This window comes from Phalacrocorax aristotelis, chromosome Z (genome assembly GCF_949628215.1).
Source record: "Phalacrocorax aristotelis chromosome Z, bGulAri2.1, whole genome shotgun sequence".
Classification (NCBI taxonomy): Eukaryota; Metazoa; Chordata; class Aves; order Suliformes; family Phalacrocoracidae; genus Phalacrocorax; species Phalacrocorax aristotelis.
In genome coordinates this window covers 18,077,185-18,102,159 of record NC_134311.1, presented here as the reverse complement: position 1 = coordinate 18,102,159, position 24,975 = coordinate 18,077,185, and positions in this window count along the sequence as shown.

The window sequence follows — 24,975 nt, the reverse complement described above, 5'->3', positions numbered from 1 at the left end:
CCCCCTTCATATAGTACTGACTGGGGGCGGGGGAGAGAGAAAGAGGAAACATATTAAAAAAAAACCCTAAAGATAATAAAGACTTAACTGTTAGGTCTCCAGATTTAATCTTGTGGAAATTCTCAAGAAGTCTGCAAATCTCATCATACTGCAAACAATTAAAGGCACTACTAAATGTAGCAAATGAATAATGTACTAAGCCAAAATAGAGTGGTTGATTGATTTGATATGTGACTGAAGACTTCTCTTTTCTGCAGTCAATAACATAAACCTTTTCACTTTCTTGCCTCTCCTGCCGCTCCCTAATATTGCCTCTCTGCTGGGTGCTACACTGTTCTGGGAAAAGTTGCCCACTGTATTGTTCTGAGATGACTGTTCTCTGGGACCTCGATCCTGCAAATAATTGCTACCAATTTTAGGGCTAGGCTGAATGGAATTACTCTTCACAGAATTTATAAAACCCATTTCAGTCAAATTATTTTCGTGATCTGACTCTTAATTTTCCTTTACATAACATCAGGAATGCAGCACCTCAAATTATGACAAGCTTGCATAGCAGGGCTCTATATTTTATCTTGAGGCACTGAGGCAGAGAAGAATGATGAGGGAAAGCTGCCTGAACACACATTAGACAAAAAACTTTTTGTTGTACCCAAAACTTCCTAAACCTTTGCAGTTATTTCAGAGTTGTCTTTCCAGGTGGCTATTTATTCATCTGATAGCAGAACAATGCAGTTGCTGTGGATTGCAGAGGAGAGGAAAGGGGCCCTTCTCGAGGCTGCAGGCTGCTGAAAGGCAGAACGAACATCAGCAGGCAAATTAAAACAGATTTGTGTGGGCCAAGAAAGGATTTATAGGAGAAGGCAATACAACCCTTTCCTGTGATGCTTGAGCTCTGCCCAGAAATGCCTTCTCTTGGACAACCAAAAAAGTGGAGAAAGAAGGCGAAAAAGAGACAAAGAATTTGAGAAGATGGTGTTAGAAAAGGAGGAATCGGTATGTGATTTGTAGGGCTGCAAAATCACTCTATGTGAGCAGAGCCTCCACATACAGATCAACTTGCAGCTGAGAATTTTACTTGTTGTCTGTTGACGTTGAGAAAGGAATGTAGCTATCAGTCATGTATGCCCTCACCGAGGTTTGCTATCAGAAAAAAAAATTGTTTGCCATCCACATTGGAGGAAAAACACATTATCTTGTAACAGCACTATCTTGTTCTGCATAGTTATTCTGATACTAGCTGCAGTGAAAGCTGAAAGAAACCCAAACAAGTTGTTTTGAAATCCCTGCTTTCAAGGTGAACTAGAAGAAAGAATGTTGTGTCTTTGGTGAAGCTGAAATGTTAAGCTGCTGTTGGCTGGAGTTAGAAAATGTAGTGTTCCCATTTACCATAGCTCACCTCTCAACTTCAGAGAAAGAAGCATGCTGTGACATAGTGAACGTTTTGATCTCTGAGGGCTTTCTTCAAATTTCAGAAAATAACCATGACCTCTTTGGATCTTTAAACTACAGTCTGGATAAAATGAAATGAACATGGAGTTGAATTTAATTTCTGATCTTTGTCCAGCCAATCTCAACATTTTAACCTTATCTCTGTAGTTGAGACATCTGAAGAAAAGTGTCTAGGGAAAGCTCCCAGGTGGTGACTCTGCACTCGTACTTTGTGTGCCCTTTCAGTCATCTGGGTCTCATGGCTCAGCTCATAGCAGAGTATTATCTAGAGTAGAGCTTCAATGCAGTTTTCCTCATTTGCTTCCTCTGTTTCCTTCATGACATCTGAAAGCCTGGCATGTTTTCTCTACAAACTTTCCTTCACACCATCCATGTTGCTCTGCAAAGGAAAAAAAATGTCATTAAGCTGAGTTTCTAATTTCCAAGTACAGCCTCTGGTAGTTCCTCAGCCTTGACTGGTGTACATTCCTATATATTTAAGTTTGTTCTTCCTCAGTGATAGGTGGCTGCAAAGATTATTTGTAGATTGTTCAGCATTTATTTCCTTCCCTAATTGCTTTTCTGACTTTTCTGATCATTACTAATCAATAATACCACTGATATGAGAGATACCAAAAATACTTTACTTAGCTTCTGGCATAGGAGCTTCTTTGTCTGGGGAAAGGGAGTCTCCTTGGTGTGAAGCCAGCACAAAATGGTTAATTCATCCCATACCTCTGCAGAGTAGTATTTTGTTTACTGTGAGCTGAAATATGTTTCAAAGCAGCATTTACTTAGACGTGTCTTCTGCAAGCATTATTTTTCCCTTCCACACTAAGTTCCTCTTCTCCTTCTCCTGTTGCCGCCTCTCTTTAGTCTTTGCCTGTCTTACTCTCAGTGTCTGTTGGTAGGGTGCAAAAGCTGACCTGCATTTGTATTTTTAGTTTTGCACTTCACTGAAAGTTTTTGATGTTTCTAATGAGAAACTGATCATTTAATAGCTGTGTCTTGGCAGCCCAAGAAATTCTGCTCATTGAACTCCCTGAGTAATTCAGAAAACATCTCAGTTGAAGAATGAAACATGGTTTATGTGACTGTGTTAAAACAGTTGGAGGAGAGTACTAATACTATGAATGGTTTATATTACTTTACATAACTGGCATCACAACCTTAGTTTAACATTCAAATAAGATTAGGCAGATAAAGAAGGAAGGCAAGAGAGAGGAAAACTTCAGCAAGCTATGGTTAAGGCAGTCTAAAGGTCAAAATTGTAATATTAAATAAATCTTACATGGTTTTATAAACCTTAATTTATTGTCTATGTGCAACTGACATTTTAGCTCTTGGTTTAATACCAAGCACTTCAAAGTATTCTTGTAGAAGAATAGTCGATAACCCTCTTACACAGTATAATTGGAATTCTGCATGTTAGAACATTTGGTTTCTGAAAGATTTTTGTAAATGTTAATAGCTGTCTTTTAAAATGGTGTAAGTGTGAAATGCTATGAAAAGCAAAGGTTTAAATGTCATTATGTCTATAATTTTCATATTGTAAAAACTAAATAAGTTTTTCAGAATGAAAAACCTAAAGGCTTGCTGCAAGTTTGAAGATATAAGCTAGCTCATTATTAGTTTTTTGAAACTGATATGACAGACATATTTTGTAAAACTGTGTGAGTTTTAGGCTAAAATGTATAGTTGAACATTTAACTGGCAGTGTTATTACTGCTAAATCTTCCGATTTACTGGTACCCATGATCTGAGTATGAGTAATTCATGGCAATAAAAGGATCTACCTGGAAAGCCTTCTAGAGTCTTATCAGAAGTATTCTCCTGTTAAGGACCCACCGGCACTCAGACTGAAAAGCTACTTACATTTATCTTGCTTGAGTGTTATTATTTTCACCTACTAACAGGGAGCTCTGGTACATCAGTAAGAAGACTTACATTATTTTTGGGAGAGAGGTTGTGCCTAACTGGAATGGAAAGCACAGATTTTCTAAGGTAAAGTGAAGAATGGGTGAATAATGGAGCCATGAATTTTGGATTACTGAAACTTGAAAAAAAAAAAAAGGTTTTCATAGCCTAACCTTCTACATTCTTTGTTAATTAAGTCAATAGCAAACTAACTACCATGCCACAAAAAAGGAATGATTATTTGTGACTTCTTTATCCTACCATATTTAAATATGTTTTAAGAATAAAGAGGTAGCTCAAGACATCCACAGTCTCAGCACTTTTTTGAGAGTTACCAAAGGTATCAGTTTACCATTCAGCTGAAATCAAAAGGACAATGGCATTTAGGAAACACGAAACAAAACAAAACAAAAAAACACACAGTATAAAGAGCAGGTAACATAAACAGAAATCATGCCAAGACCGCTTTGTCCTCACAAGTGGGTTTTAGGAAGCCAAAACAATCTTCACCTCATGAACTGTAATAATAAGGATTTACTTTAAGCAAAACAAGATAAGATAATCTTTGTGAGCTAAAGGAAAGTATTCTTTAAAGTCTCATTGCAAAGTCTGTGATGCCTCATTCCCTAAACTGATTTCTTTAAAGCAGTAAAGTTATTTGCAAGGTTTTTATTACAAGAGTGCATCAAAAGCCTCCACAATTTTGGCACTCACATCTCCATCCAATAAAGAAACCAACAGGGGCAAAGAGCACATCCTAGAGCAATCAGCTACAGCATAGGGGCCAGAGGCCCATCCATCAGGAGGACTCTCACAACTGGTAGTTTATACATTTATTATAGCAGAAAAACTCCTGTAGCTTCAGTTGTAGGAGGTTGCTAAGTGCCTCCAGACCAGAAAAGGGGATGTGACCTGTTGCAATGATTTTCATCATACTGTGTGGATCTCAGGTCTGAAAATTCTGGGAATAGGGGGTGTGGGGAGAGAGGTGGGAGGAAGAAGAGAGAATCACCCTGCATGTAGAGAGTGTCCCCATGCAGGGATGGACAAAAAAGGATGTTCTACAAGTCTGGAATTAGGAGACCACCATAAACCCCACAGCTTAGACTGGAAGAATGTGTTCATCAATATTATTACTCATGGTTTCTCAGTGATGACTGCCATGTTGTTTCTGTGTAAGACAGGAGTCTGGATCTATTCTTGTGTAGGAGAAACTCTGTTCTTCTCACTGTCCTACAAATTAGCAACAAATAATACAAGAAGAAAAGAGCTTATAAATTTGGAATATTTCTTGTGCCCTGTGTCTTCTGCTCTAGAAAAGTGAAACTCAGAGAGAAACTGAAGCATGGATATATTAGCCTATATTTTATAAAAGCTATTGCCTAGTCAATAAGAAAAAATCTGAGAGTTTTATTTTTCCCTCAAAGAGTGTTTAGGGCATCATGACTTTCAGTTATTAGCTGTTCTTATGTTATTGTTCAAAGCCACTCAATGTATATTTATTTTTAATTTACAGATATTTAATTCTCCTATTCTGTACTCATATAATTATTCAGAAATTTACAGCATTTGAAAATACTGTATTACATATCTTGAAAGCCAAGCACTGACCTTATAAAATGGTCCATTTTCTCCTTTAAGGATAGATTTTTTAAAAATTATAGCAGCAACATAAAAGACAGCTGATAGTTCCAAGTTTCTTATTTACAATAACAACGGAAACCTTCATCACCTGTAAAGTCCAGCAGGCTAATATGAACATGCTGCAAATGTTAGCTGGAGTATATTATGTTAGAAAAGGACATTTGTTCATTTCACTTCCCGAATGATGCATGATTTTATGATGACATTTCTCAATCTTCGTATTTTCCTCTTCTTTTTTTTTTCCACCTTCCATCTTTCAGTCAAAGGAAATAATCAAGTGACCTTGAAATCTGCACTGGCATTTTTCTGGCAGAGAAAGAAGCTCTCTTTTCTCATTTGCAAAAATGAATAACAATTTGATCATTCTTAAAACTTCTAAAAGGTTAATTATGCTCTCTCCATGAGCACTGAATAAAAACCTGCTTTATCTGTGCCCAAATGAAACCCACAGGGCTCCCATTCCCTCTAACTGCCTGGAGACCAAATCCTGCAAGCTGTCAATTAACTCCTATCAGCTCATAGATCTGTGTGAGCTGCAGATGATTTTCTCATTCGAAAACTATGACAGTTCTCATTTGCCAGAGCTGTTGGGTGACTTTAAAAAATTCACAGCAGGGAAGTGTTATCTGGCTTTGGGCTTGGTGGAGAGAAAAAGAAAGAGTGAGAAACCGAGAGGCAGAAAGGTCCTGGGTTAGAGAGAGTTCATTTCTAGCTCTGAGATTTCCATCTGGTTGCAAAACACCACTTGAACTCGAATTGCATGTTTCAAACAATAATAGAAACTGAACGTGGCCATGTACCACAGAGATATTTCCTTAAGTGGTTTTTTTTAAAATATTGCTGCATAATAACAGCCAGCCACAGAGGAGATGATACTGGCAAACCATAGAATTAGTAGAACAGAAACCCCAGCATGAAACATTTATCCTGCTGGTATTACTTCCTGGTTGAAAATGGCTTTTTAATTTGGAAGTCAGAATAGCAATCTGAAAGGGACAGACTGAGAGCCTGTACTTACCTTTCAAGGCGAACAGTGCTGTTTCCAAATGAAACAAGAGGAAGTAAACAATTGCACTGAGCATTTGGTTATCACCATATTTCTGCCCACTTTTATAGTTTAGGGTCAATTCTTGAAGAGTCAGCTATAATAACTCGCAACAGAGCCACAGGAACTGGTGCTGAAGGCTCTGCATGTGTTAGAAGCTGGAGTTAAAGTTTTAAAATTTTAGGTCTGTTACAAATTGATAGCGTTACACTTAGCACATGCTAACTCAGGAATCTGGGTTCTTCTCTTAGTCCTGCTTTGACCTTTGGAAAACTGTTCATTCCCCCTGTGTGGTATTACTGGGTTAGCTGTAAATATCAATGCCTACTCTTCTAGCCAGACAAAATAACAGCTCAGGTGTATGTCAGCATTCCCTGCTAGACAGTTACATCATTCAATTTGCAACAGAAAAGAACAATGAAAATTACAAATTTTTACTGGAAAGAAAAATATTGATCAGTCTATTGCATTCTTAATTTCTGTAAATTTAAAATGCAAGCTCTTTGGGACAGGCACAATGAGATCTTATCTTGTTGGAAAATTTTACTCAAAAGAAGACAGTAGTAAATGCATTACTCTTTAGTTGAGAAAATAGAATTTGAGGGCTAATTTTAAGAAAAAAATCAGTGTGATGTAGCTCCACAGTTATACGATTTGATTTGCCGTAATATTCTCCCTTTTCTCTCTCTCTCGCTCTCTTTTTCTCATGCTTCCTGATTTGGCAAAGCTATCACCAGGTAAACAGTTCTTGACAGTACAGTCAGTTGGCTGAGCTCTGCAAGGGGCAGGATGGGTTTTCCACAATAAATCTCTGAGTCATACTAAACTTTTGCTCTGAAAGTATTAGGAAAGTTCCCCTGTTCTCAAATATGCCAGGATTTCACATAATAATAATGTTATTAACATTAATAAACGACAGATTCCTGGACAACGTACAACTTTGGAAAATCAGGCTCAACTGGTTAATAGAAAGGGGACAATAATATTTAAATAAAGGTGGGCTAAAAGTTAACTACACTGAAACTTTTGCAAGCACACATGTACCTACAGAGCGATCTGATAACATGGTACCTGATTTTTGGGAAGTTACATGATTCCGTTTTAGCTTTACAGTTCATCTTAAAAATTATTAGTATAATTACTCTGATTTTTCAGCTCTAAAATTATTAGTAATGTGGAATTAAATGATGGATTTTTTTACAAATTTCTGCAACAGATTGCAATGTATTAAATGCATTTATGTGTTAAATGCATAAATATTAATGGAGGTATTAAAACCTCTCTGTGAGGCTTCATCTCTTTTTTATTAAGCAGCAGAATGAAACAGTTATCATGGAATATATGTTGTTTACATAGCAATATTCTTCCACTTCTTTAAAAAGATCTCATGAAGGCTGCAAATTTACAGTTATTTAGTTATATTTTAAATACACCAAAAATCTTTAATGAAAAGTTTTAAGCATCTTAATTATGCTATCAGTATTGGCTGACACAGAGAGAAAAGAAAAACCTGCTAGGCAGTAATTTAAATGGCTGAAATACATGTGAAATATTAAAGTATAATCTGATTTCACTTCCAGGTTCTAACAAGTAACCTTAGAAATTATCACCTTAAAGTTCTGTATAGCAACACATATTTTTGAATTTTCAGAAGAAGTCCTGGACAATAGAGCTGAGAGCACAAAGTCATTGAACGATGTACCAGTGTCAGAATAAGTATCCAGAAACTGGAGTTCAAGATGTGAAACCTCTGAGCACTTAGTAAGCTACCAGGCATTTTTATTTGCTCACCTCTTAGTCTGTGTATGAGATACTATCTTTGCTTTTCCTCTGCTACTTTCTTGAAGACCTTGTGTTTTCCTTCCTCATCTTTGGTCATCCCTCTTTTCTGCTCCTTTCTATCACAGCTTCTCCAGCTATGATGTATTTGTTCCTGGTTACTTTCTTTGGGGTAAGAATTATTTATATTCCATCCAAAGTAATAAATCTCTAGAAGGATCAGCAACACAATGACTAGTCTCATAATTAATGTGCTACCAAAGTGACAGGAAAAAGTAGAAAAATATGGGAAAAACATCAAACACTTCAATGAGGTTCAAGTGTTGCAAAGCTTCATCTGCCAGAAGCACATGGCTCATCAGTGCAGTAGATGCAGCTCATTCATTAATAGTGTGATTTTGGGAATCTATCAAGAATATAAAACCAAAGGTAGCACGGTCAGGAGAGTACAGTGAACTGAAGTCTATGGCTTTCATCAGTCTGGGGGCAAATGAGGAGAATGGAGTGGCTGAACGTCCAAACGGTTTATGGGAGACTCAACAGGACAGTTCATGCCATGGGTAAACTGTGCCTTCCAAGAGAAGGCCTGACCTTTGCTATATGTTTTGAATGTCAAAAGGAAAGGATGCGTACACAGAACATGAGGGGGCCATCTTTGTGTGGAGACTAATATTCCTGGCTGACTTACATGTCTAAGAGTTCTCCCCATTACAGGTGAAGTGGTGACATTCTGGAGCTCTCACTGTGCTGGGTATGCGCAGAAAGGCATCAATAGCCTGCACCTGGGAGCGGCAGCTCTGCTTCTGCACTTCCAATGTCATCAGTGTCTCCCCTTTCTTCAAGTCATTGGACTTGCAGATAGGTTGAATTATCATTTTTAGGCACTCCTAGGACATTTCTCCAGTATTAAACATAGCTGAAGATTTTTGGCAAAGAAATTTTGAAAAGCCCCTGCCAGCCAACAGTGATGTCAACCTACTACATTCCTTGTCCTGTAAAATCAGCATTTTCATCTGCTTTTACCCTGAAAGGTGGGGCAGAATTTGGAAACAAGAGCTTATATTCAAAGCTTGCTGTAACAGGAGATGCAGCGCATCTGTAAAGCCTTGCACTTGTACACACCTGCCAGGTGCAAACAAGGACTTGTATGAGCACGTTTCAAATGTTTACCAATATTTGCCAGTTCACTGCTCTTAGCTATGTGCCAATGCAAAACCACCATTTGTGCTGAGTTCAAAAACACCAGTGTACATTTAAAGTTTTCTTTTTAATTTGCATACCATTTTTTGAATACAAAGTAGGAACAGAAGAACCCCTAGAACATTTCTGCAAATGCTCATAAACAGAGTACTAGTAAGTTCACTCAACTGTTCTGTGAATGACAAACTGGTTTTCCTCATTTTCCATTTCTGTTTTTTTGTTTTGATTTTGTCCAAAGGAACTCTGATTTTCAGACTACGATTTAAGTAGTATTCAATTTTTCTAATAAATAGCTAGATTTGTGGAATGTATTAAGGATGTAATCAGCTCGGCATTTGGATTATATTTCTATCCAGCTCCCGTCATAATCAGGATAAAGATTCCCTCTGATTTCAATGAGCATTAGATCAGACCAGAAGCACTTTATTTTTTAAAGCAATGTTAAGTGCTGCTGTTCACTGGCATTGTTTCCCAGACACCAGCGATTGTTCACTGACCCAGATGTGAACTTGTATTTTTTCTGCCTCTGTTTATAGACACCCTTTCTCTGTCATACTTATCTACCCTAGTCACAGAGACCTGTTTGGCTCGCTGAGAAGTTGTGATGGACCAAATCAAAAAGCTTGCAGAAAACCGTTTATAGCTGAGTACATGAAAACCACTATTTAAAAAGGCACAGAAATAGTATTTACATAGATCAGGGACCTCTGTTTTACTGTTCCTCCTGTGCCATTACTCAGCTACAGGAAAGGAGATTAATACTTAGAAGGGAAAAAGAAAGCAGCTCACTTGGTAATCCCTAGACACTGGAATGGAAATCCATTTTCATCTGCTCAGTACTTCAACCTGACAAGGCAAGGCAATAAGTTGCACAAAATTTGGGGTCTTTACCAAACGCCTGCCCATACTTGCGAGCAAGGTTCACTCTTGCAGGACTCAGAGCCCCTTTTGCCTACCAAAGAAATCCAATATTTCTTTTTTTTTTAAACGAAGTTGACAAACAAACCCTGTGAAAGCCGGAAAGGAATTAGAAAAAATAGAAAGAGGAGTATTCTTATCTGCATTCCGCTTCAGACGTAATGATCATGATTATAATTAAAGATGACTTTTCATAGAACAGCATTTTTGGCCACAATTGGGTTCTATGTGAACTTGCTCTTATTCATATAATCATTGTTAGTGTGTCACAGAAAAGCTGCGTGATGTTTCAGACTTTCAGTGCTAGTTGTGTTTGCAACAGGGTCCCAACACTAAAAAAAGTTATGTGTACAATGATCTCAAAGACTTGTTGACAGCAGTAGAGTTACTTTGCATGTGTAAATGAGCGCATTATTTTTCTTCTCTATTATTCATTGTATGTGTGTTCAGAATAATTATGGACAAATATCCTAAAGCTCTCAGGAAATACTTCACTTCAGGGACTAAAGAAGCCTTCCCATTTCTTTTGTTCATGTTGCAACTATTTTTAAATTATCTATGAGCTTTCTAACTATATGAAAATTACAGATAAGTCAGAGCTCACTACCAAATAAGTAGTTTTCAGTCCAAACTTGGCACAAGATGTACATTTTATCAGGAATAAGATAACAGATGAGTTAAAAAATAAAGTATTTACTCTTCAGTGACAGAGGAAATTATAGCAGCTCTAAGATCTGTTTTGTTTTCAAATGACTATAAAACTGATTATCACTGTGGCCAAAACTAGAGATTTGTCTTATATTTTTGGAGGGTTTTCTTCAGTTACGAATGTTTTTCCATGACACAAGGGATTGAGAAAAAGCCTCAGTGTGGGATATCTTCTACATCCTCTACCACTACCTCTGGGGTAGAAGTGTAAACCAAACCAGCAAAGTTTCGTGGCAAAAATGTAGATGAATATTTAGGGGTTCTGCTTTTTTGTCTGTCTTTAGACTAGATCAGTGCACACCTACCCCATTATGCTCCTTGAAATGTACTGAGGGAGACAATGTACTGAGTCACAGTTTTTGTGACTGTGCCCTATGCTGGTTCTATGAAATGACGACACTTAACCAAAATATTCTTACTGGACAGATATGCTTTAAAACATGGTTAAGCAAACAATGGAACTGACACTTTTGAGTAGTTATCTTCCGTAGGAGCAAGGAGCTGAGTAGAGGTGAAGACTAAGATGCGACATCCTCTTAAATCTGATCTGTCTTTACATCACTAACTGATGTATGTGACTCACTTGGAAGCATAAAACCTGCAAAATGTAAAAATAAACCTGGTCATTGTCCTGGTGCTCTCACTGATGCAGAAACCTGTGCATTAAGGAACTGCAAGCTTGGAGGTACATGAGAGCTTGTGAATTTGACTGATTTGTGTCCCACATACATCCCATTTTTTGTATACTGGTATTAAAAATGTGAATATCAAGCTAAAGCACTTCAAGAAAACATTTGAGGGGCAAATGTCTAAAACAGTTCTCATAATTTTTGCCCTGAAGTACAGCAGACTGAACACTTTTCAAACAGAATGCCTGTGGATTCTTTGCTGAAGTACTCAATGCCTGAGCAGTAGTTACCTCTGCAGCTGGTTTACTGATAACAGTGGATTAATATTTGACTGATTTGGCCTGCTTTTGTGCTGAATTGAGTTCACATATTGCCTGCTTCTTCCACCTTTTTGTGATGCCTGAACAGATCTACTGCCTGGCAAATATAGGAATATTCAGCTCACACCACTGTCCAGACTATGGGGAGAGGGACGACTTAGAAAGTTAGAGTACTCTATCTTCATTCTCAGTAAAGTCAATTGCAGAGACAGCCCTCACAGTTTCACATCACAACCATTAAAGTTGCAATGGATGGTCTTTCTTTTTATATAGTATAAATCATTTGAATACATTGGAGTTGTATTTCCCTTGTCTGTCTTGTACACTGGTTTAGGATTCTGCTTGTTGAAAAGTCCGTCACTGACAGCACAAAGTACCTTTCCCCTCTGCTGAAAAGTAGATAGATGGTTTTACTGCAAAACATTCCCTTTGCCCATCAGATATGTATTAACACACTTGTAGGCAGTTACTGCATGAAATGCAAAATTTGAAATGACACAGAACTATCTAGAAGGTTTTTTAGCCAGAAAAATGTAATCATGGATTTCCATAGCAACACTCTTGCACAAAGCCTATTCCATATGTGAAAGTATTGTCTTTAAAGAATAAGCAGGTTTACATTATATTTAGACTAGGACAAAGATAAATGCACCGGAGATGCAGCATGGCCTCCTGGAAATTGTTTCTGTGTAGGCAAGAGGAGAATGTCACACAGTGTTACGCAACTGGACATAGGTTGTGTTTTGTGCTGTGGAGAAAACTGATTGCAGTATTTTGAGTACATTTACAAAAACATTTGCTGGCAAAACCATTAATCTGATTGTACTTCCTGACTATTGTGCAAACTACCTCTGTAGCATCTGCAAACAATCCGTATCTTATTGAATCACTGTGCTGTAAGAAATACTGTTAAAAGAAAATTTTAATGGTTATTTCTTAGTAGCTCTGAGGGATCACTTCTTTGTATTGCTTCTTTGCAGGAGCTAGATGGTTTGGATGAAACACTCAGGGAGGCTTTGCAGCTGTGGAAGACAGGTTACTGAATTTAAATGATTCCAGCACAATCATTAGAATTCCTGAAAAAGTCCACAAGTCATTGCACACAAATATTTTCAGATTACCCCTTGAATACAGGAGGATTAGCAATGAAGAAAAGAGATGGATATGAAAAGACTGCCAGGCAGCCTTTCTCTGTGACAATAATGGACCCAATTCTGGAGTTCCTAACTACTTTTTACTGCTATTTAGCTTCAAGAGAAATAAACAGCATGTACTAAGGAAAGCAAACCAATGTTGCATTCATGACCTTACACCAAACATCCTTCATGCTCAAGCTGGACTGACTGGCATGCAGATTTGTTTCATAAACAAAAAGTAGTGTTTTCTCTCTAAACAATCCATTGTGAGCAATTTGTCATTGCAAACAGCTTCTGGCTGTTGACCAATTCCTTTCAGAGAAACCTTCTTTAAGCTAACTGGCCATTAAAATCTTGCCTCCCAACAATGGCACTGATTCACTCCTAATGAATAATTTGCCTGGATTACTGTATTTGCTGGATGAGATGGAATGAAGCTTGTATGTTATAAGCAAAATTGTCAACACTAAGTTATCATTTAAATGTGTTTCTCCTCATCTAAATAATACTGGGTCTTTTTTAATTCTCTCTTTTTCATAGGCAGCATCCGAACCCACAGTATTTTATAAGGCCAGAGGAATTTGCCTAGAGCTATTGATGAGGTCTTACATACACATACTCCAGATTTTACTTCATTATTTTCCTTTCATCCTGTGAAAAAAGCCTAATCCACAGTAAAAATTTCAGAGTAGCAGAGAATAATTAATATTTAAATTTACCACAAAAACAGGGAAAGATCATGTAAGCAGCATGATAAATGTAACATAATGGATGTTTGAAAACAGGTAAATAGAGTTTAAGAGTCTACTCAATTCATATTTGAGCAATGTGAAACTACTTTTAGCTTGGAACACTAAACAGAAGAATATAGGTATTTATATTTATACTACATTTTTTAAAAATGTTAAAATACAGCTTATATTACTTTCGTTTACTTTTTTCCTCCCTTTCAATTAGTGGATTTTTTTTCTTCATTGGCCTAAGATACTGTTAATAGCTGTTAGGTATGTTGAGTCAAACAAATTTATATTGGCTGTATGTGTCAACCACCTCTAAAAGAGATAATGTTAAAATTAAGGTGTTGAATTGAGAAGTAGAACTCCTCAAATTCAACTCATATTGTCACGGTCATCAATTTTCGTTCAGCTTCTTGTGTCCTTTGTGATCTGGAAGAAGCCAGTTCTGCAAGGTGTGACTCCATTTTCTCATCTGAAAAACGAAGACACTAATCTTCCTGGTGTCTCCTAGGTGCTGTCTGATGCTAACCTCATTGGTGTCTATGAAGGCTGTAGGAAATTTGGAAATGAGAGCAACAAAAAGGCCTGTAAATAAGATAAAATAAAATATGTGAAGGAGGAATTGATTTTAGCCAGGATTGATAATATTTCTTGTCAATACTGACATATTAGTTTCATTTTCCATTATTTCTAGATGTTTTAGTTAAGCTAAAAAAGGAGAGCCTTTCAAACACTGTTTAAGAGGTCTTATTTATTGGACTATAACCAGTTACCAGTGGCTGTGTAGGGGGTGAGTTACAAAGTGTTATTCCTTGAACCAGCTATGGCCTATTTTATAAGGGACTTGCATGGCTTTAGTCTGGGGTGGTGCTGACTGGATTTGTCCTACCATTCCTGTTTAACAGGAACCAGACCGATAATGGGTACTGTAAGCTTCCCTAAATATACACAATATGGGTCTCTTTCTGTTTCACCCTTCTAGACTGTAGAGTCAAGAACATAAACATCAGAACTAGTAGAAAGGACAGTTTTACTGCATAAAGAAGAAAAAAGGAAGCCAAGCAGAACATTATTTTAGTAATGGATGACACCTTGGTTCTCAGATGACCTCTTCAAGCTTTTGTGAGTGAGTGTGAACAGCAAACACTTCGGAAAATCTACTTTCTTTCAGCATTCAGTGTTGACAGTTAATGATGTTGGAAAATCCATTTATTAATGAAGTGTCTTATATGTCATAAAAAGTCCAAACAACAGATAAAACCCATATGAGTACCCCCATAAACAAATAGTTTAGAGACTGCATGAAATTTGGTTCAGTTCACTTCAGTATGCTATTAGGTAGGCTCCTCTTTCCTAATATTTCTGTGTGCCTTATACACTAATGCATAATGTGTCCCCAAGAATGCCCTGAAATACCCACAAAAAAAGGCTGCAGCACAAACACATATAATCCAATGAATCTGTGGACTTGATAATACCCTCCTGCCACAAAATACATTCTATCTATACTTTGCAGGACTTCAATCGTACTAATTTTGTGGGCTACTAATTCCTCTCACCAATGCAAGCAAAACTCCAATGTCCTGGAACACTGCCTGGTATTCAAGAAGTAGTTGGAAACAACTTGCAGGCATCATCTTCTTTATCATCACCCACTTGCCAGTGCTATTCAGAAGAATTAGTTATTGACTGAGCTGTGTTTTCTCAGTTCTGACATGTAAGTTGATATGTGCACTAGGTCTGCTTGGAATGGAGTTAACTTTCTTCATCATTGCCTGTGTGGTGCTGTGTTTTAGATTTGTGACCAAAAAAAGTGTTGATAACCCCAATGTTTTGGCTATTGCTGAGCAGGGCTTGCACAGTGTCAAGGTCTCCCCTGCCTCTCACTACATCTGCCCCAGAGAGTAGGTCGAGAGTGGGCAAGAGGTTGGGAGGGGACACAGCTGAGACAGCTGACCTCAACTGTTCTATAACATATAATATGCTATGCTCAGCAATAAAACTGGGGAGGAGGGGGATGTGTGTGCCAAAGTAGTCATTGCTTGGAGACTGGCTAGGCATCATTTCCCTGGTGGGAAGCAGTGAGTGATTGTCTTTGCATCATCTGGGTTTGCTTATTTTTTCTTGCCTTAATTTATTAAACTGTCTTTATCTTGACCCAGGAGTTTTTCTCACTTTTGCCCTTCTGATTCTCTCCCCTATCCAGCTAAGGTGGAAATGAGTGAGCAACTGGGGGGGACTTACCTGCCAGCCACAGCCAACCTACCACAATGCAGAAGCCAAGTGTACAAGGAGTAAAATAAGGTGAGAGAGGACAACTTGTTATGTGCAAGCCATAGCTGTGAAAAGGAGCAAGAATTTACACGTGTGCAAAAACATTCCGGTTTTCAGATTCACACAGGAAGATTCTTATTTGCACACCTGTTTGCATTCTGCAGATATTATTTATAGTATGTGCCTATCTCATTAAATGTCACTGTGAATTAGTCAACTGTTTGGGAAGGTTTCTAGGTTGCCATTCACTGAGTTTTAACATTCTGGGAACATTAAATATTCTGGTACAAGACCAGAGCCAATATGATGATTTCTGTGTCATCAGTTCTACTTTCCTGTTACCATTTTCATAAATTAATGGAGGACTTGCTTGAAAATGGTAAGATTTTTTCCTCTTGCTTTTTCCATGGGCTTTCCAGAATCTCACTGTGCTGACAAACAGCAGCCTTTTTAATTCCAGCAAAAATGTTTTTGTGAATAGTATATACCACACTGTTCATGTGCCTACATGCCCTTCAGTTTATCTTTCTTATCTGCAATTATTAATCCAGAATACATATTACCCCATGGGTCCAAATCCAGCTTGGATCTAATAGTTGTATCTACTCCTAGAACTGGAATCACTGGGCAAGGGAGGGGGCCACTGGGAGCAGACACATCATTATATGTGTCCTCTCCAAGTGAGCTCTGTACACCAGCTTGATAACATTTTCCTGCTGGGTCTGAGCCAACCTGAAAATCCTGCTTTTGCATGACTGCTGCAGGACATCTGGGTTTATGGAGAGTCCTTAGAGTTTGTTCCTGCCTTCTGCTGTTCCTTCACCGGACATGCCGCCACTGATCAGGTTCAGAACAGGATGGTAGAGACAGTAAGGGCACAGCCAGGTGGGACCAGATGGGTCAGAGTAAGCCAGAGTAAGCCAGAGTAAGCCAGATGGGATGAAGTGTGTGCTTCCTGCTGCTGAAGGTCTGCTTCCACATGGATCTGTTGAAGTACCCTGCCACTCTGCTGCACCACTGCTCATGGTAGCAACTCTTGGCCATTATCAGTCCTTTGTAGCTTTGTACCAGAGATCTCCCCTTGTGGAGAAACACCCATCTCTCATTAGTTGTCCATTCCCTTGTCTGTGTTTTACGACACTAGAAGTTAGCTTTACAGCTTTGTTTATATACTTTTTAAGAAAATAATGCTGCTATGAATGAAGGTTAAAGTGCCTGAGATAATTAAGGCTGCTGTAATATTCAGACTTTTCTTGTATTGAAAGCTAACAAATTAACAAGATTTTGGGGGGCTAATAGGGAGGAGATAAGGTCAAGACCAATGTTAATGCAGCATTTCTTGTCTCATTTGGTAATCATTACTATGGAATGGGCCAAAGTACCTGAAAAGAATTGCATTTTCACTGCCAAATACTATAGCAGTAACAGACAAAAAAATATTGGACAGTATGGAAATGGAAAATGATGGCCTGACAATTTCTTTTTCCCTTTCTAGACATTCACTAGTATATTACTTCATATCCAGGGTGCACATGGGTACGAGCACTTCAGAAAATGAACTGTGTACCCATTTTATGTCTTGGCATTTAGATTATATGTTTTTTAGCTTGAGTTATCATGAGTTCCAGATTTGCAAAGGTGTTGCAGTGTCCCACTTGGCCAAAATTCTCCTTTGTCATCCTCTGTCTGCCAGTTTAGGACATTTATCTAACAGATTAGAGCTACTATGCCTGGATGGTGAGTGCCTTACTATGCTGGCCTTGGCAGGATTTTTTTTGTTTTAGTCATTGGCCATCTACTCCATAGGTCTGGTGCATGTTATTACAGTAGGCTGGCTATGAATATCCCCCAACCACAGGTGTATGCATTCCTGTAATTCAAAAGTTCTGGGCAGTGTCCCATATCACCTGCTAGAGTCCTGTCTGGCTCAGTCCTATTTTTCTCTCCTGATTTGGACTGTAGCTACATTTGCCTAGGAACCATACTTAACTGGTCTGCCATACCACGTAGTTCGTAAACTATAGATTGGACAACGCTGGCATAATGTTTGACATGACACACACATTATTCTTCTCATTTCCTCTGTGGGATATGGAACCTTGATTTGTCTGGGAATGTAAATTAAATACCACCAACTTATTGCATGTACCTTTCAGTTTACAGGCTTGATCCTTGATACATGGGTGCACCTGTACCACAGGTACTATATTTTTCCCCATGTCCAAACTCCTTTCTAGTAATTCCACAAGATATCTGTAACAGGACTGTCAATCAAAATGGAAACAGAGGAAAACACTGTCTCAGAGTACAAGGTGGCCTTGGCATACCTTCAACAGTGTTAATTTTCACACCAAAAGGCAACTGGAAGGCTGCTGAAACAGCTGGCAACAGGGCTTACCAAGAAATCCGTTGCCATCACTACAAACATGTTATGTACAGTCCGGTAGCCAGCTCCTCAGAAAAACAGAAGAGTTACAACTTTCTGGATCAAATGGCACTAACATATGAGATTTTTGTTTAAATTTCAGGTACAAGCTCTCAATTTAGAATGTCAGTGTAAAATTATATCTTTATACTTAAGTAGTCTCAAAATCTTTTTCATTGAAGTCAACAAAACCTACTGCATGATGTAACCGGTTGAGCGCATTTGATCACAGAACATTTCACAGGAATTTCACCACTATGAATATGTTCAAAGAAACATAGTCTTGATGCATTTATTCTACTTTTCCATTCTGATGAATTCCTAAAATTAAAGGTCTTACGATTAAATAAACATCATGCCTGCAGGTATGGATATGGATGTATAAATAAACATATCATATATACCCATAAACACATATGTAATTTATATGCATAAATAGACACATAGCTTTTTTCTGTTATCCAGATAGCCATACTGTGTATAACAAAAGACCCCCAGAAAGAGACTACAAGAATCAATTCTCTAAAAAAATATACATAGTATGCAATATCGATTATTTCTTCATGAAATCCAGGAGTCATTTGTTTCCTTTCCTCTTGAGAGGAGGAGCTCTATGAATTTGTATATGATATGGAGCTCTTACTCTTATCTACTTATACTGCTCATGTTATTTCAAGGATAGAAAATATGCATTTTTATTCAGATTTATGCAATGTCATTGAAGGTGACAGTTTACCTGAAAGTTAAGGAGCATGGAAAATATTTTATAGGCACAACCCCTTTCAATATAGAGTGCACTTACAATTTTTATATCCAAACACAGTCAACTGACAATTCACAAGAAATTAGCAGTAAAAGCTGATGATCATATGGTTTGCATCATGTCTCTGTATGTTTTGAATCTCCTAACTTCTTTCAGTAAGGTCTGTCTTTGGGGCTAATCTCTCCCACATGAGTAATGCTAGAAGATTGCCTTCACTACAGAGCAAAAGAGAAATTGTTTAAGTAAAGGTAGAGACTGTATAAATCATAAACCACTTTCTCAGATAAAGGCCATTAGGTAAGTCTGTGTACAAATTTGACACTTTGTTTCCTTGCCTTGGACAGCCGTTTGGAAAGGCTTAAATGTACAAGATCCGACTAAAGCTTTCAAAAATTCATCACGGAATATTTGTTAACCTTGTTCTCTGGGACAGCTGTAGAACAAAGATAATACTCTTCAAATGGAGATAAATTACTATCTTTCAAAAGATTATCACCAGTCTTAATCGAGTTTGCTCCTACAGCTGAACAGTCAGTGACCTTGTTACTTGCACAACAAACGTACCTGCTACTTTACGCAGCCTAACCAGCCTGCTGAGAACAGCTCCACAGGTTTGTTATGGTTCTATCTTCTGCAGATAATTTAGGGAATTCAGCTGGCTGAAGGGTAATTTTTGAATAATTTAAATACCATAATTTTTAAGACTTAGGTAAATTTCAAATGGAGCTTGCATGTGCTGCTCATCTATTCAAAAGACGCTGAAACCTCAGCAGATGTAAATCAGCATGGCACTGGAGATTTCCAGGGTGCCATACCAAACCTACTCCTACTCCAGCTGAGAGGCTGCCCAGGGACCTAGCTGCTCTTTTCTTCAGCAAGAAAGGACACCCGAAGAGATAGTGAGGGATCTTCCCATGTAGCCATGTGCCTTTTCAAAGGCCTTTTTTGTTTTTGTTTCATTTCAGCTAGGAGTACTCCTACACCTCCTTATTTGTCATAAGCATTTCAGCACCCATTTTTCATATTTTAACACTTTGCCTTGGCGAGAACTGCACTGCAGGGAGTTGGCACTCAGGCTGGTTATGCCCTGGCTCTCTAATGGCAATAAATCCTGCACTGTATGGAGCTTAGGACTGCCCATGCCAGCCCAAGTTCAGCAGAATCAGATTAAACATCACAGGTTTAATATGCAGTTTTTCAGAAAGAGCACTTTTCTTTTTTCTCCCCCCCATTAACAACATGACCTTTATTGGAATCAGCACCTCTTGATATTGTACAATGGCACAGCGTGGTAAAAAATGAAGCTGGGGTGAAGGAACGGCTCCTTCTTCTCTGAAGCAACCTGAGCACTGGTGGGCAGAGCTGTCTGAGCACAGTTCAGAGTCAGCCCTGACATGAAAGTTAAGCCAAGGCCACTGTAAGATAAAGCATTTGGCATTACAGCAGGTCTATACAAGGTAGCTGCGAGACTTTCTCTGCTTTCTTCCCTTGCCTTTTTAGTTTAATAGCTTTTGGGTTTACTGAGTATTTTTTTCATATCTTTTGGGAAAAAAAGGCCCATTGTGAATGTTGCTGAGTGCTTCGCTGCCTCAATGGCAACCTCCAATGAGTGGAGGTCACCCAGCACCACACAGAATCAGGCCGTTAGCAATGACAGCCTCAGAACGGTGTATGTGTGGGGAAGCCTTTATTGCACATTTGTCAAAATTGCAGCCAGGGAAATAGTAATGTTTTGCCCTCACCATGAAATTTGGAAAAAGTTTCAAGGCTAATAATAGTAATAAAAAATAACTACTGTCACATAACCTGAAGACAAACCTTCATCATAGAAAACTGCCAAATTATGTTTTGTGTGTTTGATGTTCCTCTGCCCTCTTTCATCTCTGATCAGTCTCCCCCTTCTCCTGGTTTCTTCTGTTTTTGCGATCACTGAACTGTCCCTGTGACTGTTCCTTATACAATTCTACAGCAGGATTCAGATAAAAGAAATAAAAAAATCCTTTGAGGCCTTTCACTCATTTATTCACCCTGCTGCTGCATGAGTTGATTATCCCAGGAAATGGTTAACGGTGCTAAGTGTTTTTATATACTGCAGCAAACCCCAGGATTTAACTGTTGCTTTTGTAAGTGAGCTCATGTGATTTTATTTTTTCAAGGGAGAGGAAAGAGGCTGTTTTAATCATACAGCCATGAACTGAGCTTCATTTTCTAACAAAACAGCACATGAGGCTTCTTTCACAAAAGCAACAGTAAAACCTTAGATCCAGAGGGTGTTTTTTTGTGGGTTTGACACAATTATTTTGCATAACCTCAGAATAATGCTTACAAGGCACAAATATGACAAAGCTAAGCATATTCTAGTATTTATCTTTTTTTAGCTATGCCTTTGGGTCATCTGAGCTCTGCTTTATGAAGAGATAGTTGTGAATTATCTCTGCATTGCCCTTCCTTTGCTTGATCTATAAAAGAGCCCAGGGTTCTTGGCAGGACTGCTGTACTTATGGAGGTCACTGTTACTTGAGTTCTTCTGGTTTGTAATTACAAGGAAACCCCACTAAATTCTCTGGGCCTGAGGATTAGACTGGATTGCATAGCACACACAGAGGCACAACAGCTTCATGCCATCAAGGTAGATGGAGTCATAGGACCCCTTGTTCAACTGCCTTCCAGAGCTCACAGCCCTATTCCCCAAGGTAGAAATCACTCATCTGCAAAACTCTCCCTCATGAACCTCAGTGAAGCTGCATGCTTGAGGGGTCCACAGCTATCCTCCCTTTTACTTATCCTTTCAGGCCAGTGTTGAATCTCTGATGTACCACCTGAGGACTACAAAACTGTCTTTACACAGGCTTTCTTAACTCATCTTTATTGTTGATTTAGGCTAGCAGATTTAGTCCGATGAGGCATGTTAACACTCACATATGCCTGTGCAAACAGGAACTTGCAGACTGGCTAGTTAGGCACACAAATGCAGATTTTGTGTGTATCTGCAGGTGTGTACATACATTTGGTATGCATCCAAATCAGCTGCTCTGCTTGTTTTTTTAAATTTACACACAAAGGTTTTGAGGAGCTAGTACAATCATTTTAAAAAGTAAAACAGCTGAGCTTTTCTGGTTTTCAACTGAAACCTTCAGTAGGAGCCATGGTGAGAGACCCCACATTAACAAAGAGTTGCTAGGGAAGAAAGCTTTGTTTTCTTTGCAAATATGACTCCACGAACTTCATCAGAATACCTCTGGGCATCATGATTGTACACTATTGAATACTAGTGGATAAGCTAGCAGAGGGAGCCACGAGAAATTGTGAAATCTTGTGTAGTGTTGGGGCTTTTAATATGTTGCACATCTATTGCTTGTAACACCTGAGCTTCTACAGATTTCCAACCAATTCATTCTCTTAATGAGTAACAATAACTGCCCTGTTGCTCTCCATTCCCATAGAAGAAATTCCTTGAAAGGCTGGAGACTAGATATGTCTTTGATCTCCCTCACTCTTTTCCTCTAACTCATTCTCCCTTTGTTGTTTTATATGAAAGACTTGCTAAAGCAAAGTGTTTGGAGGGTGGTCATATGCATGGAGGGTGGGACTTGGTGCTCTGCTATCGCCTATAACCACAAGGGAGCAGGTGGCAGCCCAGGTTTCATGTTCCTGCCACTTTCTGGACAAAAACTTCAGTCATCAAATACAGGCTAAGCACTTTGATTGTTTTAAAGAGTCAGAAATACATTGCATATGTAAGCACATATGTTCAGTAAAAAAGACTGAGCATGCGAATTTGATATTTGCAGGTGGGGAGTTATGCAACTGTTGGGAGACAATTGTATGCACCAGGACTGATTCACTCTCAGCTATGGTAACTCAGAAGCAGATTAGGCAAGCTACCACATGCAAGGTTTTTCTACATGATTGCACATTTGACCTTTCAAATTCAAGCCTTAAATGTCAGTGATCACCATTTTTGTTTGTTATACAACTCTAGCTGTGTAACTGTTCTTACTACTACTCTTTGTTTTTATTATTACTCTGTGGTTAACCCCAGGACTCTAGAGGAACTGTTGCTTGCTGTATCACACATGTTAATTTTGCTTATTGTGCACATTTTTCCTTTTGCATGACTCAAAAATAAGGCACAGTGAATCTGTTGCAAGTAACCACAGCTAAGAAAGAGCCTGTGACTCCACAGAGTTGTTTGTTCACAGGACAACTAAGATAAAAATGGTTTGTAGAGCTTTTTCCTTTACACGTTCTCAGAAGCATTCTTTAAGCCTGGACTATAATGTCTCATGGAGAGTGTTTGTTTGCTTGTTTGTTTGTTTGTTGTTTTGTCTTCCTTCTTTGCTGCTCCCTCCATCTGTTTGTCTCTTTTCCTTACTGTGTTTATTCAGTTATCTATGCAGGAATCATCACCACTTCTTGCTTTCTCCATTGATCTTTTCACACCAGGACATCAGGACAATGCTAGTTTTTGTCTAGCACTCAAATGGTTGAATTATTAATGAGCTGGAACTTGAGGTAAGCTATGTAGAATTCTTATAGATAGTACCCTGAATTTGGATAATTTTTATTACGCATGTCTGTTGCCACAAGCTATTTTAGGCCTTTCCTGGTACTTCCAAAAGTCTGCAAAGCAAAATATAACTCCCACACTAAATCTGTGGCAAAATCCAAATCTTTTTTTAACAGGTTTCTTTTTGAAGATTTCACTCAAAGACCAACAAAATTAGAAAATTTTCTATTTTTATCTGTATCATTTTGTATTTTTATCTGTATCATTATCCTTGAGGACAGGTCCTCACCTGATATAAACATATCTAGCTAGACAAAATTTTATGTCAAAACACACCTTCAACATTCCCTAAATCCTTGCAAATGCAAATGGTAAATCATTCATCTAACTAGCCAATAACATGACCAAAACCTCAACTTGCACCTATACCACAAGAATTCCTGTTTGATCTTCAGCACGAACGATCTATAGCAAACACATAAATTGCATTTGGGATAGCCCAACTGGTTATACTATATGAAGCCTCCAGATGCTGAGTACAATTATTTACCCAATAACAGTTGTCCTTGGGAAATGTTAGGTCTTCCTTTCTTCCACCAGTGTCAGTAGTGTTCACCTTTATCCACATATTCTTACATTCAACTCTTTTAAAAGTAGAAGAGAACATAATTCTAATACTTTGTCTCCTTCTTCTATGCTGCTGCAGTATCATATTACTGTTGTTTTAGGAAGATAACACACTTCCTAAATGAAATGTACTTTTCCAGACCTATGACTGCTACACTAAGACCAACAGGTCAAATGTTTTATCAGCAAAGTACACCTGAAAATCAGTAGAATCTAATCCACCAAACTGATGGAGTTTAAAGGCAGTATTCCCTATATGTCATGTTATATTTCTACCAAAACTGCCTAAGCCAGGATGCTAGCCTGCAGTGATGCAGCCTGTTTAAGTACCTGCTTGCTCAGGCAAAACCTATTTTCTTTGCTAATTTGATAAAGAATGTAGGGAAAATAGCCTTCTAAAGGTACACGCTGCAATGCAGGTGGTTTTCCAAATTTTATCACACATCTGTGCCCAAACAACTCTAGCTACAGCAGACAACTTTAAGTTACCTGGGGTCATTGAGTGCAGACCGTGAGTGGGTTGCATGTATGCCTGTGGAGGACCTGGTGGGAGTTAGGCACATCCCAACAGCGTGCAGCCCAGCACAAGAGCAATGAAGTCACCATCGTAGCAGTGCAGCCTTGTTCTGAATCTCCAGGCTGAAATCTCCTCCTGCAGAAGGCTATCTGAAATCTTTCTTTTGAGGATCATTGATGTCTTTTAAATATATCTAGAAAGTATAAAACTTTCATAGAAAACACAGCATCAGATGACATTTACTGAGAAAGGAAGGATGACAAGAGAAAAGTAGAAAAGTGTCTGGGATGCAGAAAAGCAAAGCTGTAAAAACAGTAAGAAAGGAGCTAAAGGGAACAGAAGAGCAATAAAAAGATTTATGAAAAATTATGGGGCCATTAGTGATTCCACTGTTA